Below are 22,301 nucleotides of genomic sequence, written 5' to 3' on the forward strand. Positions count from 1 at the left end.
ATATTCAGTGGTTCATGTTTTCCTCTTATTCCACAAGACTGTAAGCGGTATAAAGGCAGGGACCTTGTCTTATTCTACCCCATATTGTCTACATAAAACAGTTTTCCCAGATCACAGGAATGAATGCAAAATATAGAAACATACTAAGGATTTCCAGGGGAAACACCAATTCTTTCCAACTGGAAGAATCACTGAAGTCTTCAAGCATTTTGTGTAGGAAGAAGATATAGGGGAAGAAGGATTGCTTGCAAGGGGAATTTCCCACCCAAAAGTATGAGGTGATGCTAAAGTGCTTGCCTGAGTACTCTGATTTTATTGGGCCATAGGGTATATCAATGATTCTCACCCATGGATGCATATTAGAAACTCCTGGGGAGATTTTAAAATGCCCGGATGCTTTGGTCCACCATGAGCCAATTGAATCAGAATCTCATAGGGGTGAGGAGAGTGATATATGAGTAGGAATCTGAGTTTTGGTACTTTTTTAAAGCTCCCCATTTGCTTCAATATGTATCCACGGTTGAGAATCACTGCAGTACTTCAAGAAAGTTAGTATGAGGCCAGATTGGAAGTTAGACTGGAAATAGGTTTTAAAAGGCCATGAAGATCAAACCAAAAAGTTTGATCTTTCAATGGGCAAGAAGAAGTCAGGCTCATCTAGCCAGATGTTGAGAGCAGTGGTAGAGAAATTATTTAGGAGGCTTCTGAATTCATCCAAGCACTGCACGAACTTGGGAGCATGACCATCTTGGTTTCCACCAGGTGGAATTCGCACACCTATGGGAAGTGAAGTGGTGATGGGGGTACAGGAGCTGAAAGGACTGTGGAGTTTCGTGCCTGGAGGAAGAGGAAGCCTTGCACGAAGAGCAGAGGTGTTAGAAGCACGATGATGTTGGCTCTGAGCTTGCTTGCTTTGAGGTGCCCTTCTCTAGGAAGCAAACTTGGGGCTGGCAATGGAGATTTGGGAGTCACTGGACAAGAAGAAAAAGTTGACCATAGATGAGTTAATGAGATCTGCAAAAAAAAAAAGAGAAATACCGAGAGAGGACTGTAGCTGAGGGCAGATTCTTGGAGACTGCCTGTACTGAAGAGGAGAAAGGACTTTCCAGCAAAGGAGCTGGAGGAACAGTAGCTACCATTTTTCCCAAAAAATAAGACCGGGTCTTATATTAATTTTTGCTCCAAAAGACGCATTAGGACTTATGTTCAGGGGATGTCGTCCTGAAAACTCATGCTAGGTGTTATTTTCTGGTTAGGTCTTATTTTCGGGGAAACATGGTGGGTAAATTCACCAGAGTGGACAATTAGGGGGGAAAAATTTCAAGAAAGGGGACATGATCTAAAGGTCAAAGATTTGAGAACGGACAGGGTGGCACTGATGCTTCCAGGAGGGTAAGTCTTAGAAAGGAAAGGGACACCTGTTTCCCTAAGAGAGGAGGGAAAGAGAGGGGGAATATTCATTACACATGTATTTATATAGCACCTACTATATTCCAGATTGTTCTAGACAGTGGGGATACAACAGTACAGTCAAGATGCTTTCTCTTGTGAAGCTTATGCTCCAGTGTGGGGAAGAGGAAGTAAGATAAGAAAAGTTATGTAAAAAAAAATTGATCAGTAGAGGATAAAAACTGAAGAACTATGCACATAGTCCAAGGAATGAAGGTATAGTCTTTTGGTGTAAGAGGAAACAGGGCTGAAGGATATGAAAAAAAAAAAAAAAAACACCTGGGTTGGCTCCTGAGTAGCACGTAGGAGAGGTGGTAATCGATGAAGAACAGAGTTGGACCAGCTGCAAGGGCCTTCCTGGGCTTGCAAGGCTGACTTGGTATCTTTGGTTCCACCTATCGTGACTTTGCCAATGCTGTAGCCTGGGAACACTACTGAGTAGGGAAGAGGTGGGCTGCCCAGAGTTGGGGATTGGCAAGGCCTCCGTGGTAATAGGTTACTGGGACTTGGGATTACAAATACCACATTAGAAACATAAACATTTGAGAACCACAGAATGTAAACGCTTAAGGTCATAGCACACTCATCAGCTCATGGAGTCTGTATAGTAATTGAGCACATTAAGAAGCCTAGTAACTCTGCTATCTAGTTTTAGAAGAGATGTAATTTAGTATTGCTAGGTATCAATTAGCCCTGCTTTCCTCATCTGTAAAATGAGAGGGTTGGACAAAATGACCTCAAAGTTCTCTTCCAGCATGGTCAATGGTGAACATTAGCATGCACGTGAAACTCTGAAAGTTAATTTACTTCTATAACCTTTACTTCGAATGCTTAACTATTGGTGTTCAAAAACACAGCTGCAGAACTAATGCAACTCTATTAGGTTAGTGAACAAAAAGCCATCAATTTTATGGATCAGCCTGGTTTTAAAATGAATTGCCCTGTGAAAATATACAACCTACATTTTGGTGGGAGAAATCTCAAGTGTCACAGGTAATTCAATAGGGTAATTGATAGGTCATTGATAGGATATCGAAACAGACCAACTGGAAAATGATTAAAGATGAACAGGGTGTAATAATTGCAAGTTGGGGAAATTGCTTTATAAATACTAGGAGAAACGGGAGCGATATTGGTTAAAGAATACAAAAAAAAATAAAAGAAAAAGGAAGGAAGGAAGGAAGGGAACTTTTAAAATATTAGGATGATAGTAACTAGAGATATTAAATAAAGTTATGCGAATGTGACTCATCTTTCAGAGATAAGATTGATTTTGAACAATATAAGTAGACTCCTTTTGTCACTCTCAAAAATTGTGAATAAGAGTTAAAAAGGCCTTGGGTAGATCCTGAAAACCTAAGGACAAAAGTGGGCAACTGAACAACCAGCAAAGATAACTAGTTTACTGTTAAATTTTAAGAGTCTTATTACTTTTCATATGCAATGTGACTTGTGAATAATACTATACATGATCTTGAAAGAAATAAACCGAAGTATCTGTGCTTTTTCAGACAGCTGTGCTTGTTAAACATCCTGTCACTGAAATCAAGGTCTTTAAGGCTCAAAACGTAGCATTAACTCTGCAAGTTACTTTTTTGTAAATTTAATGGGAATAAATAGCTAATTGCTATTTTTCAGAAGCATGTTTGATGCATTCCTATTCGTTTTAGTATACCCAGATCCTTTTTTTATGCAAATCAACTGAGGTTGCAGTCTTTACAGTAGAGGGTACAAATAGTCATCCCACATTTTCCTAACAAAGCTAATACTGTATTTTAGTCGCAATCTCAGAGTAGTGCTTAACCATTTTGAAGTACTGAAAGTTTCAAAAAGTAGGAGTTTTCTTCAAATCAGTAAAAGATATACTAGTTGAAATGTTAAAGAATGGAGAGTAGGAAAATAGTTCTGCCTGAGGTCAAGATGAATCACTTTGGTTGGACCTTCCAGAAATTCCCCAGGCTTTGGGTGTTTTATTTCCCTCTTCCTTCTGTACCACTCTGTTGATCAGTGGGAAGCACTCTGGGGGTCTTACCTTGAGTCCAGGGGCTGGGGCCCAGCTCAGCTGAAGATCCCAGAGGTCTGGGGAAATGCTGAAGGGGCCTGGCTCTGTAGGGAGGAAGCCGGGGCTGCTAGGAAGATGCTGTGCAGCCCAGACCTCTAGGTGCGACCCAGACCTGCAGGCTTACTTGCTGTCATGACAGCTGAGAGAGTGGGCGGGACGTGCCCTCCTCCACAGGAGGCAGAAGCTGGGCATTCCAGCAGCCCTCACTCACCTCCACGGACAGAGCCCTTGGGCCTCGAGGACTCGTAGCACGGGACTTTGGTTTTCATGGATGAAAGACGGTCCCTTGCATCAAAAGATTTATATCTGCATAGCTCCAGATTTCTTTAAAGCTATTTGACAACAGCAACTGCCGAGCAGAACTACCATGAAGGCAACATGGCATTTTGTCATTCCTCAGAGGTGCTAGGGGATACTAGGAATTTTTTCTCTCTCTTGACTTCTCTCCAAAGGACTCTGGAATTTTGGGAAGGGATCTGATCAAACCTCACATTTTAGTAGTTCTTAGGGCTTTAGTTGTTCTCATGGGCTTCACACGTGCTGTCATGGCCCCGATAGTGGCTCTAGGTCATAGGTTTTCTGGTTTGTTTTTAAAACATCATATTGCTAAGCAGCCCCTGGTGGTGGGTAATCATTATAAACAATTGGTTATTGTCACTTTGTAGTATTATCATGCTAAGTGAAGTAAGTCAGATGGAAAAGGGCAAGAACCCCCGTGATTTCACTAGTATGTGGGATATAAAACTGAAAGCAGCAAATGAACAAACTCAGACACAGACAACAGTATGGTGGTTACCAGAGGGGAGGGGGAGGACGAGGAGAACATAAAGGGGGACAAATACATGGTGACAGGAGACTAGACTTCGGGTGGTGAGAACACAGTGCAATACACACATGATGTATCTATCATAGCACTGTACACTTGAAACTTATACAATGTAATTAACCAATGTCACTCCAATAAATTTAATTAACAACATCCCTAGTCCCCAAACCCTAATCTGAAAACCTAAACTTAAACCTGTCCCTAACAGTAGGGATAAACCTAACCCAAATAACTAACCTTTAAATTCTAACCTCTAACCCTAACCCTAATCATAAGCCTCTAAAATTAACCCTAACACTAAACCTAACCTTAATCATAGCACTAAACTAGACCCCAAAATTGAACCCTTACTCTAACCCTTAAACTCTAACCCTCAACACTAACCCTTACCCTTTAACCCTCAACCTAACCCTAGAAAAATAAATAAAAATAAACAAACAAACAGACAAACAATTGAGAACACACTAGAAAATTCCAGTGACATTGGATGGATCTCTTCTGCACCTTCATTTTTGAGGCGCTCACATGCATCCAGTAGACATTTCTTCCCTGAGCAATCTGTTCCCATAATGACCTGTGGACAGGCTGTGGAGTATCCTCATGGGATAAACTGCCTGGGCCCAGCAGTCAGGCCTGGCTGATTAAATGGTGTAAGCGGTACCATGCACAGGCTCACCGCTTTCCAATTAGAAAAATACTAAAATGCCACTCAGCTCAGTTCCCAGGATTTTCCTTGTAGGACCACCTTTAGGAGTGAGAGAGGTCATGGAAGGAACTATTGACAAATGTCAACAGTTTAGGGACAGTAAGAACCATATACCTTTTTCAAACTTGCAAATGTTTAACTGACTTTTCTATTTCTTTCCACATAGTCCTCTTCTCTCTATTTCCAAACCATAAGACAGTTCGATCATTCTGCTTTCCCTTGAGACTGGGTTCATCTTTTCCTCTTTGGGTCCCACTGGAGATAGAAGACCTGGTGGGGAATCCCAAGGGCTGTCAGAAGAACCAGCCCCTCCACTGCTGCAAAATCCTGGGCAGGTGTCTGGTCCCTCTGGGCCTCAGTTTCCCCATCCATAACAGGAGAGGGCGAAACCCCTTTAATCTTCAACTTTCTGTTAAGTGAGATTTCAAGTAAAAGCACAGTGGAAGTAGGTTCCAAATCTGAGCTTATTTAAGCAGGGAGCAGAGTTTTCCAAAACACCTGCCTTTGACAGTGCTTCATCTGGGTTTGCCACTAAGAGGGCTTGGAAAGGTGAAAGTTCATTCAGCTAAGATGCCCACTGCTTCTGGTGCCCAGAGGGACATGGCTGCATAGATGACAGCAGTGCTGCCACTCAGAAATGTCTTTGGCTATTGGAGAAATCATGTTATAAACATACCTGCTACATGTAAAATTTTTATGATGCATGTGGCATGTGTGGAATTATATGTGATGCAAGTGAAAAAATAGTTACACACTCCCTTAAACCTTAGCATGCTTATAAACCTTTTAGTCTGTTACTATAAAACAAAGAAGGGAGAGTCAAGTTTTGTCTTGGGCCTGTCATAAATACTCGGGGAGTGGGAGCTATCAAATCACGAGAAGACATGGAAGAATTGTCAATGCATATTACTAAGTGAAAGAAGCCCAGTCTGAAAAGGGCTACTTACTGTATGATTCCCGCTATGTAACATTCTGGAAAAGGCAAAACTAGGGAGACAGAAAAAGGTCAGTGGTTGCCACGGGTTTAGGTGGGGAGAAAGGGATGAATATTGGAAAATCAATACTGGATACATACACGTCATCACACATTTGTCCAAACCCATAGAATGTACAACACCAAGAGTGAACCCGATGGTAAACTATGGTCTCTGGGTGATGATGACGTGTCACTGAAGGTCCATCCACTGTAACAAATGTCTCACTCCGGTGAGTGATGTTGATAATGGGGGTGGCTGCATCTGTGTGGGGGCAGGGTGTGTATGGGAATCCCTTATCTTCCAATCAATTTTGATGTAAACCTAAAACTGCTCTTAAAAAATAAAGTATTGAGAAATTATATAGATAGATAGATATACATGATATGCATATACACATACATATATAATATATACATAATGAATTTTATATACACTAAGACTATAGAGAGAGGGGGAGAGAACACTGGTGCTCTGGTCAGATTTGCAGATGGTGGTCATTTTCCTTGTGTCATGCGGGAGACCCTGCTCGCTGCGCCATGTGTCATGCAGGGAGACCTGCGGGGTCTCTGCTCCCGCTCCCCATACAAGAACACAGGATATGGTGAGGCCAAAAAGGAACACCCACGGAGCCATAGGTAGGGGAGTCATACCACTATATTCTCTCTGGCGGCACTATACTCTCACTGGAGGCTGGATCCACACTGTCCGCAAACCGCCATCCACGCTTGCCAGCCCAGCCGCCATCTTCTTGCTAGCCCCCATTCTTCCTCTCTCTTCCCTCTCTCTCCTAGCGTAGCCACAGCAGTTATATTAGTGGCCAATGGCTCACTGGTTATAGCTGACGGCCAACTAGCCACAGCTGATGGCCATGCAATCACAGTTGGCCATTTACTACCTGAGCCAGCACCTGTCTATGTGAGGCCGAGAGCCTGGAAACTGCTTTCTGGGGCTCTGCCCCTACACCTTGGTTTTGAAAAAATGGGATGAATCATTGTGCATTCGTTGAATAATATGATTGAGTAGCTCAACTTTGCCTTGAGCATTTTGGTGGTAGGGAAGCAACATGATTAGTGGAAAGGTAGAGGGCTGGAGCCAGACAAACAGCGTTGGGTTCAGATCTCAGGTCTTCAGGTTACGACCATGGTGTCAAGTTACTTAAAGCCTGAAAACTAGTGTCAAGATTGACCCAATAGTCTCACCCTGAAGTGAGATGCCTTCTGAAAGGTAATTGGGCAGGTGACTTTGAACCAGTGCCTTTGTCTCCCCAGTTTTCAGTTTTCTCTTTTGGAAAAAGGGAGGTAATAAAGCTCACCTTGCATTGCACTGGGGTTGCAAGCAGCGAGTTGAATGCACCCAATTTCAGGTGCAAAGCAGGACTCTGCAAAGGGCGGCAGGTGCTTGCCCAGCTAAGGGCCCTCAGCTCTCCAGGGGGCTTGTAATGATTGGAGAGAGAGCCCAAATGCTCACATCGGGACATGATATGTGGTAAGTTCTTCGTGGCACAGACATATGCTAGTTTAGGTTCAGCCTAGAGAAATTCAGACAGTAAGGAAGTGGTCAGGCTCCGTGGAGAAGGGAAAGTCGAGCCTAACGGGCCCTGAAGGCTCTTGAGGGTGGATAATGAGACTCTGAAAGGAAGAGGAAAGAAATGAGGGCTTTCAGGAAAGAGACCACACAGGCAAAGGCAACAAGCTGGGGGTGAATCCAGAAAACTGAACAGGGGCCTTGGGAGGGACTGGGGGGAAAGGAGTGTGGGTAATTGAGGTCACGTGACAGAGCACCTTGGCGATCAGCCCGTTTTCTAACCGATGTCTCCAGGACACCCTGGGAGGTGCTACCTTCGCTTGTGAGGGTCCTTAGATCCAGCTAAGACTGCTACTAATTGTAAACATCCCCAAGTCCCGGGACACCTGGTTCCCTCTCGGTGCCAAACTTACTCTCTGTCCCTCTTCTCTGGTTTCAGAGAGCACTGTGGTTTCTTTCCATACCAGCCCATGCAGTATGTATTCAATTTATAGTTTACGGGGATTTCTCACACACCCATATATGTTTTCCACTGAAGTCTATAGTTTTTCCTAGACCCACCCAAATTCCAGAGCATGGTTCACTTGTATGCCAAGTTCACAGTTTCTCTCTTTGTCACTCTCCTCTCCTTATAAATCCTAGGAGAAAGTTACCATTTCCATGCTTCTATGTATTTTTAACAGAAAAGAATGAAGGACCTCAAAGAATAATTACGAGTACCTTTTTGTTCAATTTACATTGAGAACAACACTGATTTCTAGAGGCAAACCCCGCAGTATAAACTAGTTCTGCTAAATCTGTAGTCTTGTTCATCAAAGTTTGAATAGCTACAGGGGAACAATCCCTTTCATGAGAGATTTTTTTTAAAAAAATTTAAAAAGCTGCTTTAAGATTTTTATAAGGGTTGTGACCTAGATTCTGGAATTCTGAGTTTCTTTATAAGTTTTTTTTTTGTGTGTGTGTTTTGTTTTGTTGTTTTTTTAACTGTATAAAAAGAGAATTGGGTTCTTAGAAAAGAAAGTAGACTCATTTTTGGTCATTTTGAAAATTCGTGTTCCCTATAGATTCGTAGGAGGCAGAAGTGGTTTCTCCAACTCTTTCACAAAAATCATCTCATCTAACTTTCCTGTTATCCCTGTGGGTAGGGATTTCTCCAAGTTTACAGATGAGACAATAAGAGTTAGATGACCTGTGGAGTATCAAACAGCCTATGAGTTGAGGGCTCCAAACCAGGGCCTTCACTTCTGACTCTAACCGTTTTTTTCCCCCACCAGCTGCTGAGGAAAAGCCGGTGTTTGCCTTGACTTAAGGGAGACGGAGAGGCATCAGTGAGGATGGGGGGAAGAGAGAAGGTTCCAACCCCCCCTGATTTTTCCCCCACATGCCCTGCAATGTGCTAAGAGCCTGAAGCTCCAAATGCCAGTGTGTCACCCAAGGTGCTGTCACCCAAGGAGCCTGCACACCTGGAATTCACATCCAGGAATGTCGGATGACACAATTAATTACCTGCCAGGGGCTTCTTCTTGCTGCCCTCCCATTTTTGTTTGTTTGTTTGTTTGTTTGATGTTTCTATAAGGCTTCATTTATATTCTCCTATCCCGAAGTTTCCAACATATTTAATGAGTTGACTTTTGCTAAGAAAATTAAGCCTGCAATTCTTTTATCCCACCTCCATATTTTGCAAAACTACTATACTATACCACTTTCATTTTGCTGAACTTTTACTTAATCACAGTGCAGTACTGAAAAACCAGAAGACAGCCTCAGCAAAACAAACTTTAAACTGTAGGTTCAAAGCCAGCAGCAATTAATTGTTCCGAGGGAACTGGCATGGCTCGCTCATTTTCTCTCCGTTGTATGACTGACTATCTTTGTCAGATCCTGTTTGTGTTCAAAAGGTCCCAGATCTTCTGAAAGAATAAACTTGAAAAGTCTTGCTTTAATCACTGCAGTAATTAGCAAATTTGGACACTGCATTATCTTTCCCTTTTTATTGGAAACACATTCAAGAATGGGCTTGTAGTTTATCCAGAGCTACTTAGAATACCAAAGCACGTAACTTGTAAAATCCAGGTATGTACCCAGTTCCAAAGGAGTCTGAGTTGCTAGACTCTCCCTTCAGGAGGGCATGTAACCACCCCTCCATTCTAAGCATATACTTTTAAAATCATGATAGTTGTTACTTTGTTAAATAACTTGATTGTCTTTAAGAAGGGAGGGAACAGGGTTAGCCACACTTAGAATAGGAAATCAAGAAAAGAGACATTCGTCATTGACAGGCTTAGAAGTAACCTTGCTCCAGGCCTGTGGGGACACTGATTTGCCTGCCAAACAATAATCTCTCAATTCCTCTGACTTTCCAATGTGAATGTGAATGGGAAGGGGGCTAGCAAGCTGTCCTCCACCATCTTTTCTTGTTGGCCACTTCACACTCCCTGCTGCTTCTTTCCTTCAACTCCCAAACATGCTTCTCCCCTTCTCTGATACATGAGTCAAGGGTGGGACTCATGACCATGTTGTCTTCAGAAAATTCCCACTGTCGGTTGCTACAGGGTCAGAAGACTCTTGCATCTTTGATCTGCCTCACTGATGGTTCATTTTCTTTCTGTTTGGTGGACTTTGCCCCTTCTCCCCCTCCTCATCCCCTACAATGATGGTCCCCAAGGTCTCGCACTAGTCCCCTTTTACTTTTCTTCACACACTCTCTCGGCTTCCTCCACCTTACCCCCATGACCATTCCTAGTCCCCTTGGTCACCTGTTCTTCACCAACGACACCTCCTCTGAGATCCGATCTGTGTTTCCAACATCCCCTAGGACACCTCTCCTGGAGAACTGCTCAGGACCGACGTGTCCCAAGTGGAACTCAGATGATTCTCCCTAAATGCAGTCACTCTGGATGTTTGGTTCCAAACAATATGGCACCCTCATTCTCCCACCTGTCTATCTCACACCCCTTCACTGCTGCCTAACCTAGTGCCAGGCCACATGCTCACCTCCCCAGCGCGTCTTGCTTGGTGTCTGCTTCCCTTTCTACTGCCATCACTCTGCTCCAGGTTTTCATCCCTTTCACCCAGCCCCTCAGAATCCCCTCCCACAAGTCCCTTGGCCATCGCTGCCAGACCGACTCGAAAGTGCATCTCAGAACCCAAAACACACAGAACCTTCCGTGATTCTTTGTTGTTGAGCAAGCTGAACCCCAACCAGCCTACCCTTGAGTCTCGCCTCCTGCAGAAACACACTTAAGGGTGTGGCCTCTAAAGACCAATGACATCGCTTCAAAGCCCAGCTTTCCTCATCTGTAAAACAGGCGTATGAGAAAGCCTACTGGATAGACGATGGTGGCGAGGGTTAAGACTTAGGATGACGTGGCCTTCAGTGAGCACGCAACAGCGCCAGCCATCAGCATCATCACGGCTGTCGCCATCAGCATCATCATGGCCATCACCATCACTCTCCGCTCCTCCCCTACAGCGGACTCCACCCCTGCGCACACTGCAGGTCCCCCTGCACTTGCCCTCTGCTGCACCTCTGCCTGCAGTTCTCCTCACTTCTGATGGCTTCTCCTCTGCATGCTGACGGTTGAAGGCCTATTTACTCTTCAAGGTGCTCTCAAATGCCCCGGCGCCTTTCCTGGCTGTCCCAAATGCACCTGGTCTTTCCTCCTCTGACTGTCCCCAGCCTTTCCTTTGTTAAGGCCTCATGTAACTTCAGGGGGTGCCAATGAAATGTATACACATTTTAAGAAAGGAAAAAACTATTAAAATTACAATACTCAACATATACCAATAACAAAAGATGAATACAAGTCAGGTTTGACTTCCGCAATTACAAGAGGTGCTCAAAGTGGTTCCCATCAGCATCCAGACACTTCTGATTACGGCGAACTACTGTTTGAGCACTGCTGACCGAAGTGTCCACTTGTATACGTTTTTTTGGTTCCCCCGGTAGATACACTTTTACTATTTCTCTGCTTCCATTCCCATCCACTCTCCCTCCCAGCAGCAGGCTGGGGCTTTCTTGAGATCAAGCACTGGTCTTCTCCACTTGTATCTTCTGGAGATTGTTGAGGATTAGAACCAACTATCCAAATCCCAACGGGAGTCAATTAAAAACATCATTAAACACACATTTCTACCAACTATGGGGCTGGAAAGTCATAGACCGTTTCTTCAGATACTGAAAACTAAACAAGCGCTGTAGCAAAAGCATAGTTTGGAGAGCATTCCTAGGATATTGAACTAGACAAGTTAATATCCATAATTATGACATTTATGTTGAAACGTACATACCCTCATGCAGCCCTTCAAACACCACGTATGGGCAAAGATAGGCTGCTCCCAGTCGGAATCAAATGCATTTGATTGTAATCAGAGAAGTGGCTCTTGTACGTTTTAGTCCTATAATATTTCATCTTTAAAATGGGCAAATGTTAGAAAATTCTCTTCAACTTAAAATGTAAAACACATCGAGAGCCAAATACCCTTACCGCCACAGGCATGCTAACACAGACCGTAGCTAAACATAGCATTGAGGGAGATTGAAAGATGTGAATTCCCTTGTCCCCTGGATTGGCCGTACTGTGGATCAAATCACCCCGTTCCATCCCAGGACTGCAGCAAATCCTTCCTCTCCTTTCTTTCCCTTGTTTTCTCCCCAGGATCAAGATTTCAGTACACACTCCCATTCCGAACCCCGCCAGCTCTTCATTTATTTTTCTGTTTTATTTCCATTTTCTTCTTTCCAAAATACTCTGCGTGTTTCCTGTTTTCCCTCTGTGGGGTTTATACAACCACTATATTGTCGGTACATCGTGCCCTGTTTCTTCTCACTCATAAAACGACATCTCCCTCCTGGGTCACTCCACATAAGCAATTCTAGCAGTCAATCTATCAATTTGTAATATGTACCAAGGGAGAAAATGCACCAGTTAGGAGTTTTCAGATATATGTATTTTCAAAATACTTCAGATGGAAAGTTCTATGTTGTGTGTTTGCAGAATGGGATGGATGTAGGTCATGCTTCAACTGAAGATACAGCAAAAATGTGTGCCTTCATTCATGTTAATGCACGTTGATTCAAAAAGCATTGCCTGAAGAATTATTTGGGCCAAGCTCTGGGGACACAGAGAAAGAATCAGGTAGAATCTGTGGTGTCATTGAGCTTGCATTCAGTACAGGACAAGCAGACAGGCCATTGTGAAGTGGGGGCCAGGTGGGAGGAATCGGCTGTGTCTGGGATGGGGAGGGATGTCGACAGAGGGTTCCTAGCCCACACCTGGGGGGTCTCTGATGGTTCCTTGGTGCTGGTGCTAGAACTGAGGCTAAGCTACGAGAGAAAGTTTACAACCTCCCATATGGATGATTGAATTATACACATAGTCATGAAAAGGAAAGAAGAAGATCCTCAGAGGCAGAACGGGCACTGTCTTTCAAAAGAATTATAAAATACAGTGCATGTAAAACTAGATTCAGTGAGGGCCTAATTGACTCTCGGGTTCAAATATGAAGCCTACTTAAAACCTACATTTAATCCTGAAGTCACAGACATGATTCTGCTGCTGTGGGTCTGTGTACATTTTGTTTGTGGTTTTTAAAAATAGATACAAATCATGTAAGTAAATGATTTTATCAAATTATCTCTTGGGGGCTTACCCTTATTTTTTTCTTTTCCATCTACTTTTAATTCATATTGTGCTTGTGGAGGTGTCTTTGTAAACTCTCCTAAATTATTTTCACAATGAGATGAATATAAAGAAACAAAGAGACAAGAAGTAAACAGATTGGGAGCTGCCAATGGCCACTTTGCAATCCCAAAGGCTGGCCAGTCACCTGCAAAGGGAGCTCAGGGGACAAATGTATGACCCCCAGCCAAGTGGAACGTCATAACATGTTCTCTCTTGGAGCACATGACCTTGCCACCCACATCAATCACGGTCTGCGAAAGGTTCCCCAGTGGCATTGCATGAAACGTTAGTCAGAGGAGTTAATAATAGTTGTAAGGAGGGGGGAGGAGGAAGGAGACGTCAGCTCTATACTCCAACATGGTTGGGCAACGAGGAATTCAAAGTGGAAGGACGTCTTTGCTGGAGGACGGCTCAGAGTCTTTCATATGGTAATGATCACTGCACCGTTCCAAGAGGGAACTAGAGACCAGGATGCATTTCCCGAACCGATCTGAGTCCAGATCTCGTTTCTTGCAGAGTGAGAATGACACAGAACCGTCTTCAGGAGTCCATGCTTACTGACAGAACCTCCCAGAAAAGATGATGCTTTACTGTCAAACTCATTGTTTGGGGATGCTTCTGCTGCCTTCTGGCTAAGGGAATCGGCCCTGCCCCAGACCCCTGAAATGGGAATTACAGGGCCAGCATCTAAGGGGTCTCCCCCATTTCCCAGGAAATTGACTCATGCAGTCACTGAAGTGGAGACTTCACCTTCCCTTACTCCCCAAGGCAGCCTTGACCTGCCAGGGAGAAGCCAGTCAGTCTTCTGCCCAGAGGGGCCTGCTGGGTGGTGGTGCCAGAAATTAGAGCCCTAGTGTTTTTTGATCAGATTAATCCCTTCATTCCTGTTGCCAAGAATCAAGTTATATGACATGATACCCAGCTCCTTTGTTAAGGAGTGAAGGTAAGAGCAATGTCACCATTACAACACTTTATCTTTTAACACTATTTAGAGGGCAGCTTTTGAGGACACGTGATCTTCAGTATGGACCTTAGGTGGAAATTATAGATTTGAAGTTAATTAAATACTACAAGATGTTGAAAGTAAAGCACCATTGTATTGTGATGTTGACATTGAAATATTCTCTCTACATCTGCACGGTTGATTTCGTCATTAACGCACTGATGCTGCCTTTGTCACTCACGTATAAGAGTCTCAATGGGATGGAGCTCACAATCTGTTTACATATGTGTTCTTTCAATGGCCTTTTGAAAATGTGAAGGAGACAGAGCGCCTTCTCATGCCTTCGTATTTGGAGAATTCTAGACAAAGGAACCAGGTACTCCATGGCTCATGTATTTTCATCGACTCCCAGCAGGTATGTGGGGATGGGCTCCTTAGGAAGAGTTTGGCTGATGCCAAATTTCATGGTGTCTCAAAGCCAAGCATCTACTTCACATGTGTTCTTGGAGGTAGGAGCAGACACGAAGGGTAACTCAGGAAGTAAGAAAGCCCGGTTCGGGGAGCTGACCTTGTATTCTTTGGCAAACAGGACTAGGACGGAGCGAGATAGCAATCTGCCAATATTTGAAAACGTAAACATCACTGAGTGAGAGCATTATCTGGCCTGTTGGGCACGAATTTCGCCAGCATTCTTACCGAGAAATGCCACTGTTAACTGCTGTCAGAATAGGAAACAGTTTTAATAGAATCTGAGGGAAGGAGAGACTGCTTCTTGCCAGACACACAAATATCTCACTGGGAGCAAAGCCTCAAGATAAAAGAGAAGCATATTTTTGCTGCATTTCCTATCATTCTAAGTTCTAGGCTCATGACCAGCATGATGTTCTTCGGGTTTTAACTTGGGGTTTTTTCAAATAAAAAAAGTGCACCATTAATTTTGGTGCCCATGTACCCAGCAGCCTCTTACCCTTGGGCCTCGTGATGGCTTAAAATCCAGCCACGCACGGCAAGGATCTGCCTTTCATGGCAACGTGATCGGAGAAACATTCTAGGTACCACCCAAGTCGATTTCCCATAAATCCCTGGTCATTAGATATGCAGGAGCCTGATTATTTGGAATTTTTGCTTATCATTTCTCGAATTACTTAGACGGTAGAGAGCAGCCAAAGTTTCTATAAACTAATTCAGCCATTTCTTCAAGAAATAAGTACTGGGCCTTTATTATGTATGACACAAAGGGGCCTTATCCTAAAGTTCATGAAACTCAAGTTTTGGGGCTCCTCGCTTGCACCAGCCTTCTCCAAAGTTTTTCTGCACCTAATTTGGCGGTCATAATTTTCTCATTTCTTTTCCTTGAAGAGGACCCCAAATTGTATGATCTTCAACCTCCATAAAATGTTGATCAGCCTCTGATGCCGGCACTGGAGACAATTACAGCCTGGCGCCAGGGCAATTTCAACTGAAACCCAAACCCAGGAACCTGGATCCCCCAAACACCCCCTTTGTATGCCAATGACCCTACTTGACTCTGGATTAGTGATCTGTGACCTAGGGATCTGGTCAGGCCCAGAATGTCATTTCCCCAAACTGGGAACCCTGGGTGGGGGTCCGATGCCCAGCCCCCCACAGAAGGAGCTGCTTGCTTCATTTAATGTGGATCTACAGGCTACATTGCTCTGAATTTGAGCTGCAGGGTACTGGGGAGGAACAAAAGGAAACTGCTTATTCTGTTGCTAATTCTTTCCAACGTTTCCTCCTGACCCTCCGTCCCCAGGTAGCTCTTCACTTAATCGTCACCTACATGTGTTTTTGCACCAAAACTCAACCCCTTGTGCTTCTTCTTGCGTATTTTCTCATGCCCTGAGCACCATCAGGCAACCCTGATTCATCTTTGCATCGTGACGAAAATAGCTGGAATTCTGCTATAGAATTTTAGGTCCAGGAGCGCAGACTGCGTTCTGGATTAGGCTTCATGTGACCTTCTAGAGTCAAGTTGGGTGGCAGTGACTATGGATTTCTGGATCTCCTCACCAGGAAAGGCATCCTGCTCATCGAAGGGAATGTGCGCACAGAAGCCTCAGGCGCTCTGACTGTTCTTTCTGAAATGATCGGGGACGTTTCTTGCTAAAAAGCCCTGGGACCACATTCAGAGTTTCTATGTGCACTCCAGCTGCATGACACCGAGTGGAGACGACCACAACGCTGTCTGATGAACCCAGAGAGCATTTTGCACGGGGGGCACTGTTTGTCGATGCCACTTTCTTGTCCTGTCTTTTATCAGGAATGTCTCTTTGTTCATTTCCCCCCTTTCATCTCAACCAAGTAACACTAAGTAAATCAAACATCTTTTCTAGGACCTGATTTTTCAGGTTATATGCTATTTTCTCTCCCTCTGTGACCTCTGCTGTCCCTCTGAAGATGGGGAGGCAGGCTTCCCTTAGTTCTTGTCGTTGTGGGAGGGTTTGGCACTTCCGGGCTGATGGTATCTGGCCACAGCTCCTTTACCTGTCCATAAAACTGGCACCAGGTGGCTGGCTACCTGAGTGGCATCAAAAATCCAGGTGTGTTGCATCAGATCTGTCCCCTTCTGTGGCCTGGCATCCTTGAGAGGCACAGAGAAAGTGAACCACCCTCAGGTCACTTTGGTGCTCTGTTATCCCTGTTCCCAGCCCCACTATACACCCCACACCTCCAATGGCACCAAAAGCCCCACCCCAAGGTGGCTGTGTGAGATGAAAGTGAAGGCAGGAGAGAGAAGGCTGAATATCCCCCTGATGTGCCTCTGCCTTTACCCACTAATAAGCAACAAACTCTTCTTCGCAAGCACAGAAACTAGCATTAACTCTTGCCATAGCTTCCTGACAATTTTTGGAGTAGAGTTATTTTTACTTAAAGAGGCATTAAAACGAGACATTTGGAGATACTGATTTACTCCAGCGGGAAGTGTTTGAATTGTTGTGGAAGGAAAGACAGTAGCTGAATTACTTATAAATTAAAGACTGAAGGAAATGATTAGGGAGGTTTATATGCCTTAAACAATCCTTCCCAGGGGCTTGTCATCGGCCACTCTGCTCTACCTACGGTGCTTACGGCTCATTCTGTGGACTGCTAATGTTGGCTCTAAGATTCTGATGGGTCCACAAGGCAAATACAGTGTACAAACAACTCTGGACTCTGAAGCAATATGTGAGAGGAAGTCAGCGGGCTGCTCTGTGTCTCTAACAGATGAGAGATGAGAAGGGGGCGGGGGGTGGAGGGGCAGGAAAGGATATTTCAAGTACTTGACATTTTTGATTAAGTCCCAAAACGGTTGCCTCTATTCAGTGCCTCAAGCCACACATTGGTGGTTTTTCTTGCACCAAGCGTGTTGCTGTTGTTCAGGTATATAATTACACACACACCCCAAACAGGAGAGTGCAGCCTTTCCCAGATCTCCTCCATGGGAGAGTGTGCTGAGCCCTGAGCAAAGCCGCCAAGAGACCTGCTTGTGTTGGCTCTCCAGGACTGCTGGCATGGGAAGGCTGGGGTCTTGCTCTCTCTCTTTCCCCCCAAACAGAGCTGTCTGCACTGGTTATAAGTGTGAAGAGAGGAAATTGGGGAAATAGCACTTTCTATAAAATGACCACAACTGTTGGTGGAAGGAAGGAGTGGTAAGAGGCGAGGGGGAGGACTTTTCTAAAATGTGTTTTCCTTAAGCGACCAGAATCACAAAATTCACCTAAGACTATTTCTATAAAAACCCCAAACTACTTATGCGTTGATTTAGCTCACTGAAGAAACGTCAGCTCCGTTATTTGATGAGTATTTCTGAGATATGACTGCTGGTGGTGATTTGGCTAAGCTCTCCTACTTTCCACCTTTGTGAAGACTTGCTATGTGACCTGTGGGTCACTGCTCCCTGCAAGGCCATTTGTTATATTCATAGCTAGGGAAGGAGAAAAACGGCTAAAAAATGAAATCCCGGAGAAGAACACGCCGGGAAGCTGTGTCTGAGGTAAGTGCTTCATTGTTCAACTGGAGGCTCCTGATGTTTATTTTTCATAAAATGATAGCATTTAAACCTGCCTTATAGTTGTGTTTGACTTCTTTTGCTTCTTAGGACAATTTTAAATGGAGAGAATTTATCACCTCAGGCTATTGTTAATCGTTTCATATTTGTTTAAACATTTACGGGTGCAGACAAAATGGAATAGGATCTGGGTAACAATGATTGTTTGTGTGTTTGTGTGTGTGTGTGTGTGTGTGTGTGTGTGTGTGTGTGTGATTTTCAGGTTTCAAAGAAGGAACTTTAAGAATCACTCATAATCTTCTTCAAAGTCCTTCTTTTAGGTCAAGGAAAAATATTCAGATTTGTTCCGATAAGAAGAAATCAATCTAAGTGTTTGAGTTAAGTATGACAAACTTTGGTCTCTAATTTTCCCAAGTTAAGTGTTGCATTTGTTGTAACCTTCTGAACGTGTGACTTAAAGTAATCGTGAGGTCAAGAAACATCCATTGAACAACAAATTCTTATTTCCTTCAGGCAGCTAAATGCGGAAGTGCAGAGAGAAGATTAAAAAGAAAAAAAAAAAAAAGAACTAGCTTCACAGGAGCAATATGGAAATTTCACCCAGTATAGCATTTATTAGCTGAGAATAGCCTAAACACACATGAAATTATATACAGATTATAAAACGCATTATCCACGGGTCGTGAACAAGGTTCATAATGTTTTCAAAGTCAGAATTGTTTACATTCCTTATACCTACCACGGAAAACTTACATAACTTTTTCTAAGAAGGATAGGTAACAGATTTTTAAATATCCCAGTGAAGTTTCGCCTTACGGCAACCTAAACTGATTTCTCTACCGACAAAGGAAAATAACTGCCGGGGATCGACCCAAAGAACCGTGTAATCGCTGAAAATCAATAACAAACTTGCCCTGACAGACAATATGAGAGAACAACACTTGCAAAGAGAAGTTGGAGTAATTCTTCTCCCTTGATTTAGATCACTTACACCCACAGCAAACAAGACAACATCTGGATATTGTTTCACAGGCAAGGAAAAAAGCACTTTTTTTTTTTTTGCCCCATCATTAAGTAAAAACCCGGTTTCCACATGCAAACAGCGCTTGTAAATTTCCCCAGATAAGCTTGGATGTTTTGAATGACTTAAGTAAGTTTTTAAAGAATCCCAACTTTTTCTATACCTTTAGAAGTAAAGTGTTTCAGAACTATCTCCAACTTGCCGCCTGCTCCAGTGTTGACAGAAGCCCGTGCCTCTTACCTGCAAAGACGGATGAAGGCAGACTCCTGGCTCGATGTGAGGTTCTGACAAGGCAAAGAAATGCAGGTTGCCTGGGGAAAGATAGGTGTTGAGGTTCCCTCAAAATGAAGAAAACTCTCTCGCTGTTCCCTGTCAGTCAAAACAAGTTGGTACAAGTTTGAGTAGGATTTACCTGAAGGAACTGAAGAGAGAAAGAGATTGGAAGAGACTGGGTGGAGGGAGGGAGGGCCAGGAATGGAGGGAGGGAGGGAAGGAGAGAGAGAGAGAGAGAGAGAGAGAGAGAGAGAGAGAGAGAGAGAGAGAGAGAGAGAGAGAGAGAGAATCTGAGAAAGGAGTCCAGGAGGTAAGCAGTGTGTCTTAAGGAAATCTGCAGACCAGCAAAGAATTCTAATGGACACCCAGCCTGAGCTCTTCAAACACCTGTGTAAAAGAACACTAATGCCCTTTTAAAGAATGCCAGTTAATCTTTGAAGAAACCTCGGCCGCTCTTATCAAAGCCTTTTTTAAGGTTCCTTTGCCTAAATAAATAAATAACCAGATTATCTTTTCTAACAAACTCTCATTTCCCTCTTGTTCTCTCTTCTTCTCCCCCTCTTCCCACTCCAAATGAATATGAACAAAAATCACTGCCTCCAGGAAAAGTCAGGACAAACCCACTCAGATAATACATGCATCAAATACATATAAAAAAAATGTCACAGAGGGAACCTCTGGGTTTCTACCTCAGTTCCCTGATGGCCATGTTGATTTTTCCTATAGCCTCATTTTTTATCAAAAAATGGCAAGTTGGATAGGTTGGTAATGTTGGGGTCTTGGGGATCCGTGTTGGAATCTGGCTTTTAGCGTTTGTGCACAGAGTCCCGTACTTTCATGAGAAAGTCCTTAAGCAGGAGTCTAAGGGGAGGCCTCTCAGTCTCTGGACACAGAGGCAGTGAGCTCCTTTCTGGAATGCAGTCTGTGTGTCCTTCCTATGCCAAGCAGCTTCTGGTAGACATCGCACCAAGAGAGTCCAGTCCAAGCCAGTGTGGGACAACAGTCTCCCACGGCCTGAGTGCACGGAGACCCTGGGCAGTTCTAAAAGAGAAGATGACTCTGCCACAGTCACTTTCTCCAGGGAGGTCCCCTGCACTGGTCCAAAGGCAGCTCCGAGGGGAGTGGAGCTGTCTGTCAGAAAGGAGCCAATGGCACCTGGGCAGGGCCAGGTGGATGTAGCTGCTTGAAACTGGAAGAAACAGGGGTGATTTGACTTGTTGGAATCAGAGGCTATGTCCCCTCCTCTGAGATCTCGCTTGCACACTCCAGTACATCTTCTCTACTTCACCTTGGGTCCTGGGTGCCCCTCCTGCTGCTCTGGGGGCTTGAACTAAATGTGGGCAGGGAGGGCTGAGGTGTTATTCTGCTTTGAGGGGGAAGGTCTGAGACCTCCCCATTTCTCCGACCCTCTCCCTTGACTCAAAGCCCCGACATAAGTCATTCCTTTCCCCTGTTTTCCCAAGGGGGACGATGCATCAGTTTCCTTCCCTTTTGTTCTTCTCTTGCCCATGAAGCAAGAGTTTCCTCTTCATTCTGGGAAACTATGGTGGCCCCTCAGAGACACTGGTCTCCCAGAGGCTCAGGGCTTTAAAGAACGAAGAAGCCACGCAAGGTTCATACTTCTTAAAGCTGCCGATCTTACTGTAAAATCAGACCTCATTGAGGGATATTATAAAAGTCCCAGGTAACATGGGTAAACACAGAGGTGGAGAAAAACAAGAGGGAAAACCCAAGATTCAAGATCTGATCATGACCCCTCAGATCTTCATTCGTCGGCCTGGCCCCTTATCACGGTTTGGCTCTTAGCCCAAATGGGACCTCCTCGGGGATGTCATTTTTAAGGTCCTCACCTCATCTGGTCCCAGTTCAACTCTGTACCTCAGTATTTCCTTCCACTCTGAATGCCACTTAGCACTGTCTAAATTGTCCCAACTCTTTTTCATGTTCTGTATTCCATTTCAGAGTTCCACCACACTTGTCTTGTTCACTACGCGTCCCTTGAGGGGCACCTGCCATATCATAGTCCCCCGAAAAACTACTTGTCAAGTAGATTGACAAAGATTATAAATGGAAGGTATGATTTGTTACGGTGGAGCTTTAATTCTTATCTTCTTAGTTTCAGCTAATATTTGCAGTCTCACCTTTAATTAGTAAACTAACACTTGAATACTCTTTCTCTATTTATCAAGCTCTTTCGGAAATGTTATTAATTCCATGTGCAGGCCAAAAAGGCGTGATGAGTTGAATTTTAAGGGTGAGAAAGTGAAAGCCAGGGAGGGTCAGTGATTTGCTGAAAGTCACAGAGCTACAAAGAGGTGGGTTGAGGCCCAAAATAGCTCTTCTCACTCTCAGACCATGCAGTTTGCATTAGGCTACATTTTTCTCAAATTAGTCTATTGTGGACATACATCTGCATGTGTGGATTCCTTTGAGTACCAAGTAACACACGACACGAATTATAATTATAGTTTAATACTCTGGCAAGTTTTGTTTCTTGCAGGACTATGTATGGTAGATTTCATATTCATTCATAACAGGCTTAAAAGTGCTGAAAGAAGAAAATGAGTCCAAAGGAGTATGACTATGTGAAATAATTTAAATTTAAGCCAATATTCTTCATTTTGGTGATATTTACCTGTTTTCATTCTTTTTGCTTTTGGGGGTATTTAACAATTGCATCTTGACATTTCTGATGGGACAGAATTCACAGATGGAGATGAGGCATTACACATGCTTAAAGTGTTGACAGGTAAGTGGGAAAGTTCTAGAATAACAATCCATGAGATTTATGTCACCAAGGACAGACTATTTTCATGTTTTAATAGTT

The 22,301-nt window shown here is 43.8% G+C and overlaps 1 protein-coding gene across 1 annotated transcript in view; it reads right to left on the reverse strand.

Moving 5' to 3' along the window:
• Positions 1 to 20,209, reverse strand: part of KCNJ15 (potassium inwardly rectifying channel subfamily J member 15) — a 42,807-nt gene extending 22,598 nt beyond the window's left edge. Inside the window, exon 1 of the mRNA XM_019730322.3 lies at positions 19,442 to 20,209. The gene's annotated coding sequence lies outside the window, so the exon portion shown is untranslated. The remainder of the gene's footprint in view (positions 1 to 19,441) is intronic.
• Between the last annotated feature and the right edge of the window lie 2,092 nt (positions 20,210 to 22,301).

This window comes from Rhinolophus sinicus, chromosome 17 (genome assembly GCF_057876585.1).
Source record: "Rhinolophus sinicus isolate RSI-liver-muscle chromosome 17, RSI-T2T, whole genome shotgun sequence".
NCBI classification, from domain to species: domain Eukaryota; kingdom Metazoa; phylum Chordata; class Mammalia; order Chiroptera; family Rhinolophidae; genus Rhinolophus; species Rhinolophus sinicus.